The sequence below is a fragment of the Diorhabda sublineata genome, chromosome 1 (assembly GCF_026230105.1).
Source record: "Diorhabda sublineata isolate icDioSubl1.1 chromosome 1, icDioSubl1.1, whole genome shotgun sequence".
NCBI lineage: Eukaryota > Metazoa > Arthropoda > Insecta > Coleoptera > Chrysomelidae > Diorhabda > Diorhabda sublineata.
In genome coordinates this window covers 31,293,229-31,307,983 of record NC_079474.1, presented here as the reverse complement: position 1 = coordinate 31,307,983, position 14,755 = coordinate 31,293,229, and the positions used below count along the sequence as shown (strand labels likewise).

The 14,755-nt window shown below is 33.4% G+C and overlaps 1 protein-coding gene across 3 annotated transcripts in view; it reads right to left on the bottom strand.

Annotated features, from left to right (window-relative positions):
* Positions 1 to 14,755, bottom strand: part of LOC130452413 (cytochrome P450 306a1) — a 33,869-nt gene that overhangs the window by 8,047 nt on the left and 11,067 nt on the right. The gene's annotated exons all lie outside the window — the stretch shown is intronic.

Below are 14,755 nucleotides of genomic sequence, written 5' to 3'. Positions count from 1 at the left end.
CAAACGAAATTGAATGAATTCATATGTCAGCGTCAATAATATATAGTATAAGAAAATAACTGAAAGACCATCTAGTTAAAATAATATTCTTAGAATAAACAGATTGCATACAAAGTTTTGGATAGCCTCTTTTGATATTCTTATTTAAAGTCATCGGGATACATCGATGACGGCACCAATACGTATTTCTCCTCAAACCAATCGAAAGCATCCAAGTTTTTTATGTCTAGATTCTTCTAGAGTAGACAAGTATACTCTTCTGTAAACAATTATGCGAGGCAGGGTAGATGGTAGACGGGGTGTCGGGAGAAAGAACAAGTTGTGGCTAAGGAATGTGAGAGACTGGACGAATATGAGTGTGCCAGAATTGTTTCACATAGCAAAAGATAGAGAAGGATTTAAAGTAGTGATCGCCAACCTCCGTTAGGAGAAGGCATGGAAAGAAGATTCTTCTTCGTCATCTTTCTTCCATTATAGGTTTGTAGTAGATATCAAATCTAAATAAGTGTAAAAAATATATGTTTTTGGGACATAAATAGATAAGCTGTCACCAAATTTCGTGAAAAGAAATGTATTTTGTAAAAAATAAAAAACCAAAAACTTTTTAAATCTTCCACACAAATTTTGAGATTATTTAAAAAAAGTGTGAACACAAAAGTTGTAGATCTTTTATTACCTACAATTTTGTTGTTCAACTTTTTTCCATAGGATTTGCAGTTCTGCCGGAAACCGTTTCTCACCCTTACAAATTACCCTTCCCGTTCCCGATCGTAAATTATTCTTGCTTTTCTCTTTCATAATATCCTTCTTTTCCAATGGGTTTCATCTTACAATTATTTTTTTGGTTTCAAAAATTATTGATCCTGGTCTATAATATCTTAGCTAGCTCAACACTAAAATAAATTTTATTAGTAATTTTACCAAAAAAAAGACCACTAATTCTTGTTGTTGTTATATATACATATAAATGCGATTACTTTTCTTAAAATTCCGTTTGTATAATTAGAAACCATCTAACACAATTTTGTATCATTAAAAAACAGTCAGTGGCGCGATTTTTTAAAAATAAATATTGTGCCCATTAGTGGCATTAAAGATTTCCAAGAAGGCTATTTTGGTTGATGCCTTCTAGACATTTCGTTTTCACTCTCACAGACGTTATAATCTATCAATGTATCAAGGTATTTATAGACGATCCACCTGTGTGTAAATACAGAGGAATTTGTTATAAATAAATCTAGTAGTTCCTAGTATCTGCAATACTTTTAGTACAGGTATATTTATATAAGAAGATGAATATTCTTGTTCGTTTAGGTAATTTTCTTATGAAAATATGGAAGTTTCTTGAAATCTTACACAGAAAAATTTTAACAAAACATTTTAGTTAATTTGGAGGTTTGGTTTCTGTTTAAAAACCATATAAGTGAGACAAAACTCGCGCGTTTGGGCCGTATTTGCTTGCTTTGGATCAACAGCGTATTCGAATGAACATTTTCCAGGCCTTAACGCGTTTTGAACAAAATGAATCGGATTGTTTACATCAATTTACAACTGTACATGAATCCTGGATCCACCAATACAGTCCTAAAACGAAAAATAGTAGTTTCATCTCCATTTACAAAAGTCTAGACAAGTGTTGTATGGTTATTGCTATCCCTATGTTTCAACAGTGGCGATTAGAAGCTTCCAAATAACTAAAGAGGCCTTAAACTTGTTAATACGAACTACCTAGATCAGAATTAACAAACTAAAGGCTTGATTACACTTGCGGATCTTTGTTTTTTAGACCTAGTAAAAGTATTTGATCATTTTCAACTCATAGACATTATACATATTTTTGAATGAAAGCAACTGAAAATATAATTGTGGCAACCCATATTCGAATTAGAATTAGTAATAAACGCACCGAACTAATACTACTGAACACACTGTTTAAAATAAACTGAAGAATTTACCTTTAGTCTCTAAAGACAGTGTAATTGTGAGTGTTGGTGTACTGGTTTAGTATGAATATCAATTTGGTCGAATTAATACTGATGAGAAAGGTTATTTGACCGGAAGATTCTTTAATTCCATTCTTCATGGAAGAAATTAGAAAGGAGAATACGCTTTATGTCATACATACGAAATGACCTTCGGAGACTTACAAATATTTAATTAGGCAGTTGACTCACTCAATATGGTAATACCAGTATTTAAATCTAAATGGAAGACAACGATACATTGTTCAAGAAATGATGGAACAGCTAATGTAGTTTCAATGTCTGGGTGTAGAAGTGTCAAGATACGTCCATGCCACCACAATAGAAACATGCCTTAAACTTCAATTTGGTAGAACAAACATATCCGAGCGAAAACTAAGACAAGACTTCTGGTGGCAATAGAGTAGAGAAGAAAAATCACTTGAAAGATATTTATTAACAGTGTAAAAAATTCCACACGATATGATACTTTCAGTCGCTGAAATTTCAGACTACAGCCTGCGACCTATTCAGAATTCGAAGCAAAGAAAGATGGGGTGAAGTGAAATTTACTGGTATTACAGAAATACTATGACATTAATTGATTAATTTATGGGATGATTGGGGTCATTGCTTCAATTATTTATGATGGCTGTTTCCGAAATTACAATTTCTTCAACAATCTTTCGAATGAAGCCTCCTCTAGGAGTAAAATAGAAACTGTAATGGAAGGAAAATATGTATTTATGTGAATAATACTATGATAATATTTTTTTGAATTCAATTAAAATTAAAAGGACCTATTTTTTTGTTTCATATTTTGATATTTTGTTTGAAAACAGTCAATGAGTTTAATAAGATACATAAATTTTCAAGCAGTTTCATCTGTATTATATAAATGACACTGTAAAAACCCCTGCACTGCAAAACATGATTAATCAGTCGCATAAAACGATAAAGGAACAAACAAAGTAGTTTAAATAATAAAATTACAGCTGAAAAGCTCCAGGAATTATGAAGGATGCAGTCACATCCTTCATAATTCCTTAGAAGACCGAATGGTTTCTTTTGGATCTAAAATATCAGAATTTAATATATGAATCATTTATAGCTTGTGAATTTGATAAATACAATAAGATTTTAACAGAAAAACGTATTTAATTAGTTTTCCCGTACTATTCCATCTCATTTTCTGGAAGTGTCTCCGCGCATTCTTCGAAGTAACACCTCCGCGTAAGTTCATCGGTCGCCAAGGACGACGCAAGTAGACCCAGGAATTCTTCTCACGTCCGGCACCGTCCTGCGTGAATGCCAGAAGATACTGATGATGACTAATTCGTCGGGTTTGCCGCCAATTCGATGTGAGCGAGTTGAACGCGTCTTCTTTTTCGTTTTCTACTTTTTCATCACTCTCGCTATTTTTATCCGCGCAACGGAAGATTCCGTTACATTGGCTAATGACCATTTTGGTATTTCGCGAATAGTATCCTATATTCGTCATATATTTATTTATACGAGGTGTCTCAAAGCTTATTTTCTTAGTAACCGAGTAACAAAGATTTGATATTTCATCTATGTACTACTTTAAAATGAATGGTTGTTATGTTATGTTAACGAATTTATTAACATTATTAAGACAACAATCTGATGCTTCATTACTTTTATATGATCTAATTGCGCTAAATTTGAAACATTAATATGAAACTATGATGATGAAAGAATAATTCCACAACTTACAAAGTTCTTATCAAAATATATATCTAAAAATGATTACCAGAGGCTTTTTTGATCTCTATGAAATGAAATGAAAGATACGTTTATCCATTTAAAAATATACAGATAGCCGAAAAATGACCATAAATGCAAGTCTGTATGTAGCAAGTGAAACCTCTATTCCCATAAAAATGGTCAAATGTTCTTTTGTTTATTTCACCATCAAAAATAAAAATTCTGTCTTTAATATCTTTTACTGATAAACGGCGTCTTTATCGAGGAATAAATATATTTTTTTAATTCATTTTCTGCAAGTTGAAAGTGGAGTTTATGTCCCTGGAGATAATAAGCTTCAGTGTTGTTGCCTTTCTGGAATGTTTGTCCAAGTGAACGACGTGACACTCAAATAAACTAGGGGAGTTCTTTTGTGATTGTTATTTGGTTTCGTTTGCATTGTTATTTATAAACTCTGAAGACTCTAATAGAAAGTGAACAAGTAAAATGGGCCATGAAGGCTATCAAGGAACATATCATGAAACCCGGTGACCTTACTAAGCATTCTAAAAGAAGGCAAGCGGCTATAGATATTTTCATGGATGCCATGTATTCGAAATTATTATTTATCAAAAACTATAAAAACAAGTCAACAGCAATAGGTAAAAGTAGAAATTGCATTTCAACGAGTCTCATTAGGATTCTACACTTATGAAAAATGGAAAATGGACAAGTAGGGGCAGAAATATCCAAGACCAGTATTCCAATGAACTAGAACTTCCTATTGTTCATGAGCAGATCATTGCGCACAACGCAACTACCGCAATGCAAAGATATTTATTATATCAGATAGCACAGCAGCCCTCCAAGTTTTTGACATTTCAAGTCAAAGCTAGTCTGAGAATACACCTAATATTTCATAGGACCACAACCTTTTATAGGTTTCCCAACAAACCATTAAGTAATGGTCATAAAAAAGTGGGAAGACGAGAAGAAATCAGAGACATGGAGTAAGAATTCAAGTCTGAAACAACGGAGGAGATTTGTTTCTTATGTACGAACTGGCTTTAAAAGGCCCTTTAATTGAGCAAAGATGTACTACAATCGGAAAAACTTCCAACAACTCGGTACTTACATTTGAGCTTTTCAAATGCAGAAAACGTAAGCCGCATATTCCCCAAATAGGTAGATCAATTTGCAAAGCTGTTGCCATCTGACAGATAAACAGTTCGGGATACAAAATAGCTCAAAGCATTAGCGAGATAGATTTACGGCTTTTACGCTCTAGGTCATTTAATCTAATTTACTTTTATAATATTGTTACGATTTGCTCCTTGGTTTTGTACTTCCAATATAGATTCCACGTGACATTAAACAGAGAGTGCTCAGTGGTGCTATATGGGATGAATATATTTAAGATCTCATCATATTTTTGATCAAATGAAAGAGAATGGATCTTATATTGATTAATGTTTTATTTAATGTCGGCAATTTAGTTTGCATAAGCCTTGCTTTTCAGATATCCCCACAAAAAGAAGTCCAAAGCAGTCAAGTCAGGCGACCGTGGACGCAAATCAAAATCACCATTTCTTGAAATAACTTGTTGTGGAAAGAGGTCTCGCAGTAATTCCATTGTAATCCTGGCTGTAAGCAATGTGGCATCATCTTGTTGATACTACATGTTAATCAAGCCCAAAGTATGCAGTTGTGGCGTTAAAAAGTTTTCAATCATATCACGATATTGCTTCCCATTGACAGTTACCGTAATGCTGTTTTCAGTTTCAAAGAAGTAACGTCTAATGTTTCGTCTTGACCAAATTACACACCAGACTGTCACTTTTAATGGATGCAAAGATGACTGATGAATAATTTGAGGGTATTCCATTGCCCAGAACCGATTGTTTATTCATATATCCATTCAAATGTGCCTTGTCACTAATTATAATTTTTTCATGAAAATCGGAGTTGTCATGGACGAGCTGTAACATTCTATTGGCATAAGTATGCGGGGTAAATGGTTTTCTGGAAGAAGCTCTTATGTGAACCTAATCTTAAATGGAAACAAATGCAAATCCTTGTGCAAAATTATGGCCGAAGCTGTTCTTTGAAGACCAAGCTCCTGAGCACGGCGTCGAATTGAAGTAGATTGATTTTTTTGAACACTTTCTCGAGCAGCAGTAATGTTTTCAGCCGATCTTGCAGTACGTTGTGGTCCACGTTTGGGTCTCTCAGCTACAATCCATCAGCGTCTTGTTGGCATATTGTTTCTCCCAAAAATTTTACGTAACTTTCTCATCGTCACAATAATCGATTATTGATTTCGATAAAATATTTTAACGATTAAAATAAGTTGGTTTACCGAATATTTTTCTACAATAAATTTGCCACATCTCTACTTCACGACTGCCAAACATAAACTATCAACACTAACGTTTACCAAAATGGCGACAAAACAAAGTAGTATACCTTCCAGGCGGACACTGTATATTATATGGCAGACAGAAGTTTCATTTTGACAATTTCTGATCTACGTATATCATATGATACCATATAGAGGAGAGTCCGTTCCTGCGATGTGGAGGAAAACATCTGCGGCGCTAGTCGGAATAAAAAAATGTATCATTTCAATATCCATTCAGTTTTATTACCAAAATTATTCACAGTATTCCATCAACAAAAGAAGAGAAAGCTTTAAAAACATTATACCAGAAAAATAAAACGAATTGAAGGTCATCAGCGGATTTACGGTAGGAGTTGTGGGAGACCACTCGACACTACTGTTAAATAATTTTCTATAAGTACGCGGAGTCAAATTCCTTCACATGATAATAATATTAGATAATTTTTTAATTAAATTGTAAGTTATAGAGAAAATATATATTTTAGTTGATAGTTCGATATTGTTGTCCTAAATTTGTTATCTTTATGCGATTTCCTTTAGAAAGACTTCACTAATTCAGAGCTATAGATTATAAAAAATGGTATAGCAAATTTGGAAAACATTTAAAAATTTTTTTCTCTGACTTATACTGTGGTATCTCTTCGGGTATGGAAAATCAGATTCCCTTTTGAAAATAATCCAGATCCGCCAGTGGCGGAGGACCATCATTGAAAACGGACGTTGAAAAAAATTAATTATTAAATTTAACGTTGTGGTCATAAATCGTTAACAAAAGTTTATAAGCTATATTTTTTCAAGTTTATGCCCCCTTGACGTGACCAATATTAATTTCAACTAAATGAGGATAACAGTGTAAAACATGACCCACTGACATATAATAGAATTGACAGGGTCGAGACATCGAAGAAGGTGAATATCATATATTTTTATATAAATAGTTTGGTCATAAAAGTGAGTCACTCATATTATATTCAGGTTGTTTGTTTTATTTACCTTGATTGGTTATTGACATAATATTCCTGGAAAAGGTGAAGAAAATAATTAATATGTTCAGTCTATTAGTAGTTTATCTATATAGACATCGGAATAAGATATAAAAAATTCATTTTTCATATGCATTATATACTTTCCTTTTAGCGTCAATAGTTATATAAAATTCTACAAATTAAGAATGAAAAATCAAGGCTTTTATTAATTCCATAGAATTCACAATCTGTTTGTAAACAATAAGTAAATATTTTCATTGAAATATCTCCTCTGTTAAGTTATATTTTTCTGTTTTATCTGAACGGATAAATACTTAATTAAACCTAGTTGAAAGGTCTGTTAGTTTGAAACATTTTAGTCGGCGCACTTCGCTTATCTTGTTAAATAACTCACTCGCGGGTACATTTGGATGGGATTTAATCCCATCTCTATATCTCTCACTGCAGCGTTGTACTTCACTTTGAATGGTGGGAATGTGTAAGTCTCTTTCTAAGACGGTTTTGTATGATTTCTAGATTAAATTGAGATCCCCATTGAGATGTATTCCGTGTGTCCAAACAGTTTTTATTTTATTTTGTAATGACAGCTGCGATTTTCTACCAATTACCCAGTAAAGCTCTTGAAGTCTAACGATAAGTCCCAGTTGCTGTCTGTTATTGAATATGTGTGTTTTCCACGTTAGTTTCTTGTCTAGATGTTCGTCTAGGACAGTCTAGGTATTTTACGCTCTCTACTTGTGTGAGCTGGCAGTTATTCAGTGAGACTGGAATGCACTGATCTCTTTTCAGTTTTAATTTAATACGTTGGCTGATTTGAATTCGTTGGTTTTCATTTTCCATTTCTTCCGACATGTTTCTATTATGTTTACATTATTTTATAGATTTCTGGTTGATGTTTCTGAGTTGTGGTGAGACGCTAGTCTTGCTGTGTCGTCTGCGAAGTGGAAGCTGTATTGTGGTTGGCAAGTCCGAGTTGAACAATAGATACAGTATCGGTCCCAAAACGCTTCCTTGGGGTACTCCGGACTCAACTTGTTGTATATCAGTATATTTTGAGTGATTCTTTATTAGAAAAAATGTATAATGCAAGCAGAAATAGTTTTTTCTGTTTTGTACAACGGACCTGGGTGCCATACTTTGTCAAAAGCTTGAATTGTTTCTATAAAAGCGGCGACCTTTTTTTTCATCCCTTACCCGCTTGACTACTTGATGAACTTGCTCCACTATGCCATGCTTTTTACGAAATCTGAATTATTTATTTACTCCATATCTTCTTTGTTGGTTTCACTATCAATCGGCTCGAATGTATTTGATAAATGTTCGGCAACTGCATCAGCTTTCTATTTGTTATTTCTGGCCCATTTTCCGTCTTAATCTTCAATGGGAGATTAAGGTAGCAGTGGTAAATTTAGTTTTTTTGTTGCCCGCTACAGTGAGTAGTTAGTTGCTTCTGTCGGCGTTAAATATTCAAGAAATTTCTGGACTCATTCATTCTCCTTATTTAATAAAAACTTAGATATCTACTAGCCTTGTATAATATTTGCTTTATGGTGTGTAATCTTGACTGTTGCCATATTTTCTGAAGTCTTCTTTTTTCATCTATTTTTTCGATAATTACTACAGGATTTTCGTTATCTTAAACGAGATTTTGATATAAATTAAATGAGTATTGAAGCTTCTATCTTTGTCAACAAAATCAAAGCCAAAGCTACGTCAAGACAAATGATGCCGACGCAGAAGGACTTGGTTAAACTTACTGCACATGATCCGAGAAAAGATCTAATCAATAAAGTCAAGCAATCTTTTCAATACTTCAACATGGCATTTATTAGGGATCGTGTGACTTATCGAGGCGTATCTGTGTTTGACAACAGCTTCAAAATAATAGAAAACAGTCAAAATTTTCTACACTTTGCTTGGACGTATTTGATTTAGAATGCCTTTCACTGTGAAAATTGGTTCGTCTCTGCGTCATAATGATTCATACATATTTCTCGGTTTATACTGTTCTTCGACGTCTAACTGTCATCTATATCTATCCTTCCATAGGTCTTCTATTATTTTCTATTTTCTATTATTACCATATCTATGCCATCTTCCCAGCTTATTCGTGATCTTCCTCTCTTTCTTTACCTTTGTGGTGTCTACTTTAGGACCTGTTTAGGTATTTTGTTATCTGACATTCTTTGTACATGGTATGTTAATATTATTTGGTCCTATAATATTCCATACATCATAGATACAGCTTTTCTGCCCTGTATAGTTCAATCTTTGATTGCTCAACCGAGTGTGCTCTTTTGTGCTATTTTCATTCCTAATTATACATTGTTTTATTCGTGACCCGTCTTCTAGTCTTGATCCGATGCATATACATTCAGTTTTTTTACGAGACCCCATTCTTGTAATCTTCTATAAGTTTTCGAGTCATGTAGCTTAAATCCTGTGCTATTACTATTTGATCGTCTGCGTAGCTAAGTGTGTACAGCATAGTATTGTCACTGAGAGGTATTCCCATTCCACAGCCCTTCCGCTTCCACATTTAAGTACCTTAAATAGCATTGGCGAGAGGTAGCACCCTATTTTAGACCTTTCGTGGCAGTTAACCCAATAGATAAATCCCGGTTTGCTTCATTTTTCGTTATATTATTTTCGTATATTCTTTGGACTACTTTTATTAAATTTGTTATGTTTATTTGTTGTAACGTCGTCCACAGTTTCCTAAGTGGTATATTGTCATATATATTCTGCAGATATACTAAATAGATTTCTTTCAGTTAAATCATCTTTTCCTTAATATTCACGAAATAAAATGAATGGATTACCGCAAATATGGTTTTCATAATATTGAACTAGGTTTCTATTTAGGTCCTTTATAATCACCGCTCTGTCATTATAGGTAGGTATGGTCTTTTCGTGTGTAAGAACCATTATCATTAATAGTAGATTATAAAGCTAATTATGAGTAAAAATGAATTATGTTCATTTCTACGACTTCTTATTCTAGCCAAAGTAGTTTTTAATTTGGTCATTCCACCTCAAGTTTTAACCTTCCCTTTTGGTCGATTGCCTTACATAATAATGACTACATCTTGGGTTCACGGTTGAAGTTTAGTACAAGGGCGGTCAATGAACATTTCAATAAAATAGATAATGATTTCCTCGTGTTGTACAATACATACTTGAGAATATTATCATCTTCATTAATGAGCGGCTGATGTCGGTGAATATTTGAAATATTGCTACGTCATAAACCAAGAATAAATTCTTGAAAGGAAAACTATTATATTTAGTTACAAAGGCGAACAAAACGAAAAAAATAAATATAATATAATAGATATATCTTTAAAGTCGAAAAAAAAAATTCTACTTAGACTTGACATTCTGAGAAGAGCCAGAAATGATTTCTCTTTCCTCCCAAGGAATTGATATCGATTGGTGATTCCTAAAAATACTTACAGGAATATAATTGTTGTTCAGCGTTCTCTTTTGCTGAGGAAAAAAATAAGAATACGATTCTTTCTATCTATATAATCTAAGAGTCTAGTATCAATTAACTAAAGTAGTGGCATCCTCGAGCAGATGTTGCTGAGTAAATTATTATCATAATAAATTCGATAGCCTGTTGTAAGCCTTAATTTTCCCGAATCGGTTTCGCTACATCTGTTCAACCAATTTCCAGGCACCAATTGGTAGCTTCTATTTTGCATTACATTACATTACAATTTTCTTATGCTCTTTTCACATGTTTCTAGTACTCGTTACTAGTAACTTTTTGGTGGATTTTATATCTACGACGCCATAAATCAATTCTGATACTTGATAATTTGAGAAGCCCTGCGGAATACCAAACCCTGCAGGAATAAGGGTCGGAGTTGACGAGAGATGAAGAAATGCGAGTTCTATGAGACAAATAAAATCAAAGAAACCGCTTCAGACTTTTTGGAAAGAGCTTATGTTATGTCGAGTGCGTCTTTTGTCTTTTTTATGAATAGAATTGAGAGATACGATCTATATTTTACAAGAATATCTGTAATGCATTCTGTAGAAATGCTAGTGTAGTTTTTCTAAAACCCCAAAAGAAGACGACAATGAATTCTAATCAGATCAGATTATTCCACATAATTTCAATCAAAATGAACGATTCCATAAGGGACTTTACCCTGAAGAAGTTTGCAGTTCCTTAAATTGGTTAATTTTTGGAAGATACAGTATTCACCACAAAATAATTTTTTCGGAAATTGAAGAGAAGAGAATTACGTAGAAAAAGTGAAAACCATGCTTTCAAATTTCAGTATTTTCATTTGTAGCATGACAGTACAATAGGATGAAAATTCTATCACAACATTAAGACTATTGAAGATCGAGACAGGGGGGCACAAGTCTTCGGTGAGACTACTCAACTAAACATTAAGCTATAAGCTATCAAGAATTGATATTATAAATATATTTTCGGCATCTTCTCGTATCCGTAATGGTTAATAAAATGTTCATTTGTAGATAGAAAGTATTCCAAAATATTTTTATATGTATCTCAAGTACTTCAAACTTTTATTATAATATTATGTTCGACCTCGGACATGATTGTTATTATAAATGCTGTAAGTCAATTACGCACTACAAGTAGACCATTTTTGTCAGTTCAAATACCTCTTACGCACCTTTGTTATTTGTACGAGTCCAAACATGTATTAATCTAGGATAGACACGTGTGCCACTCGTTACCCCAAATAAATAACACTGTTGCCAAATTACAATGTGAAAAGAAGATGAATTAAGTGAATCAATGATAATAATTTTTTATTTTGTGAGCCCGACAATGATAATTCATCTTTGAAGGTCAGAAGCCATGATCATGGTATCTTCAGTATGCCCATATAATGGAGTGAAGAGTAAAACATACGAACTAAAACAGAAAATAAGAACGAATTTTATTGTACACGATCAACTAAGATACCATCTCCATGCTACAGGCAGAAAGAAAAAGAAACTGTAGATCACATCATTGATGAATACTTAACACTTACACACGAGTAACTTAAACACATGGACAAGACTTGTAGTTCGCCATTAAAAGAATCAAGCCCAGATTTACGATGGGTCTATCAGGAAGCAACGGTTCACTACAAATATGAACTTTATACGATTCTTAATACGAGAAGTTATGGTTATTATGAAAGAATTTATAATGGGGTAGCTCACTCATTTCTTCTAATCGCAAACAAATTACTAAAATTTCAGTTTGAAGGATTGTCACACTTTTTCAAGAAGTGTTATTCAACTAAAAACCTTCCCAAACATTGCCGACCAAACACGGTTTAGTATTTGTTTGGTAGCCATCAATAATAAACGTTTTCAGTTAATTTAAAAGCAAACTTTTATTCGACCTTGCTCGAACTAATATAAAAGCTGAACTAGATGCTACTCTGGGTGAGCCTGTCCTTAGTTATCAACTTTGAGCGAAGACCAGCATAGCAATGGTCGACCAAATAAGATGACGACTCCAGAAATGTTGAAGAAAATCTACAAAGCGGTACTGGGTAATCGTCGACTGAAATTGCACGAGCTAGCAGACATAGTAGGCATTTTAAAAAGTGCGGTGTACCGTATTAATTGAAAATTTGGACAAGAGAAAGCTGTGCGGAAGATGGGTGCTGCGTTTTCTCACCAAGGAACGAAAACAGCGTCGTAAAGATGTTTCCATCGAGTGTTTCACAGTAATAAGGCCTAATTCTTGCGCCGTTTCATAACAATGAATGAAGCGTGGTCCTTCACTCCACATCTGAGGCAACAGAACAATCAAACAATGGACTGAAAAGGGAGAACCGGCTCCAAACAATGCAAAGATCGTTCCAATGCAGGCAAGGTCATGGTGTCAGTTTTGTGGGTTGCGCCTGGGATAATTTTCATTGACTATCTTAAAAAAGAAAAAACTATAAACTGCGAGTATTATGCGAACTTATTGCAACGTTTGAGCGAAAAAATCAAGCAAAAACGACCACATTTCCCTAACGATAGTGTTGTTTCAACAAGACAATGCATCAGTTATTGCAATGGCCAAAATTAATAAATTAAAGTTTGAATTGCTACCATATACAAACTTTTCTCCAGATTTATCCCCCTCGGATTATTTTCTGTTCCCAGATTTGAAAAAATGGCTCAGTGGTCAGAGATTTTCCAATAATGCAGATGTGATGTTGGCAGTTTATGACTATTTTGAGAAGCTTGACAATTCTTATTAGAAGAAGGGTATCGAACTGGGAAATGTATGGAGCTAAAAGGAGATCAAGTTGAAGAATAAATATATTTTTCTGCAAAATTTTTGTGTTTCTTTGTTGGAACAGGTACATCTGGGACCATTCTCGTAGTACTAAATATTGGAGCTTGATAAGTCTATATTAACATTTTAAGCAGTTAAATAAAAGAAAGTTGTTAGTTATATTTGTAATAACAGACAATCACATAAATAATTTTTTTCAATAACTGTGGAATGAATGAATTGAGAATAAATTGTATCTAATTTAATAGATTACGGTAAACTGAGAATATATACAGGGGTTTCTAGTAAAAAATCATATTGATTTGTTATTTGGAAGCAACATTTGTTTGTGAATCAAACGAGAATGAAAATAATAGAAGTTACGTTACTTTTTGAACAAAATGAATCTGCTTTTTTAAAATAATTTACTGTAGATCAATCTATTTTTTTTTTAAATAAATCAAAGAAATGGGAGGTTTACGACCTTAGTCACGAATAATATTCAAATAATCGATAAAACGGCCGTTATGATAAATCAAAAACTATCTAATAATCATTTCTTACTGGACATCTATTTCGTAACTCACAACTGTAACTGTAAAATGCTTATGTGAAAAAATTCACGTGTTACCAATTTCGCGAGATATTCGCCTTTGGCAAAACTTTTAAAACTAAAGAAATGGGTTTTGAAAGCGATTAGGATTCTTTCATCAGACCCGTATTGGAATAACCAAATAACTCGAACGAACGCAAAATGTTTAAATCTTGTATATATACGTGGCATGGTAAAAAATACTAACACTGGGTCTATTCCAACTTGTGTTTTTACGAAAATGAACCAAACTTAACTTTGGTCTCATCTGTAAAATGATGACTTGGTTCTAGGAACGGTCAGACGATGTAATTGGAAGTCTTAGTATAGTTTAGTTGTGAAATTCACCAGCGGTGCAATGAATTCCAATTTAAAACTAATAGAACGTTTTCATAAGAGTGTACGAAAAATGAGACCTGAAAAGATACTAATAGCTTTACATGATTTAACACAATGCGACTTTGGCTCTTTCCGAAAACAAAAAACGTGATACCAATTCTAAAAGAAGGATACTACAGAACAGATGGAAAGCTAGTTTCTCTCATTTTCATAGCAATATTTTATCCTCTGGAATGTTAAAGATGTCTATCAGGCCTCTTCGCTAGCAGTATTGGCAAATTCTAATCATTTAATATATTCTTACAATTCTTACAACTGATGAAACAATTTTTTTTATTTTTAATATCGTAGCAAGATTGAAGACATTCATATACACAATTTTTTATATACATTATACACATCATGTTTGTATTGTCTAGAATCTGGATTTCCTCCACGTTCACATGCTGAAGTAGCCAATGTTCATGGCTACTGGCAAACTTGGTTGTGATTTGGTTAACAGTCTCCATCTGA